The sequence below is a fragment of the Galeopterus variegatus genome, unplaced genomic scaffold (genome assembly GCF_000696425.1).
Source record: "Galeopterus variegatus unplaced genomic scaffold, G_variegatus-3.0.2 Scaffold5894, whole genome shotgun sequence".
Taxonomy (NCBI): domain Eukaryota; kingdom Metazoa; phylum Chordata; class Mammalia; order Dermoptera; family Cynocephalidae; genus Galeopterus; species Galeopterus variegatus.
Genome location: NW_007732005.1, coordinates 8105 through 8751, shown reverse-complemented (window position 1 = coordinate 8751; position 647 = coordinate 8105).

Sequence of the window (647 nt, the reverse complement as noted above, 5' to 3'; positions counted from 1 at the left end):
ATCTCTAGTTCACTTATTCTGCCCTTATCTTAATTATTTCTTTCCATCTACTAATTTGGGATTTGATATTTCTTATTTTTCTAGTTCTTTGAGGTGTAGCATTAGGTTGTTTATTTGAAATCTTTCTATTTTTTTTTTTGATGTAAGCATTTATTGCAATAAACTTCCCTCTTAATACTGCTTTTGCAGTTGCCCACAGATTTTGATATGATGTATCTTTATTTTCATTGGTTTTAAGAAATTTATTGATTTCACGTTTAATTTTTTCTTGGACCCATATGTCATTCAAAAGCCTGTTGTTTAATTGCCAATGGTTTGCATAATGTCCTGAGTTTTACTTGTTACTAATTTCTATTTTTAATCTATTGTGGTCTGAAAAGATGCTTGGGATGATTTTGACTTTTTTTATACTTATTGAGGCTTGATTTGTGCCCTAACATGTGGTCTATCCTGAAGAATGTTCCATGTGCTGATGAGAAGAATGTATATTCTGTAGTTTTTGGATGAAACGTTCTGTAGATATTGGTTAGGTCCAACTGGTCTAAAGTGTAGTTTAGGGCCAGCCCGGTGGCGCACTGCTACGGTGCTCCACTTGGGAGCGCGGCGGCGCTCCCGCCGAGGGTTCGGATCCCACATACAGACCAGTT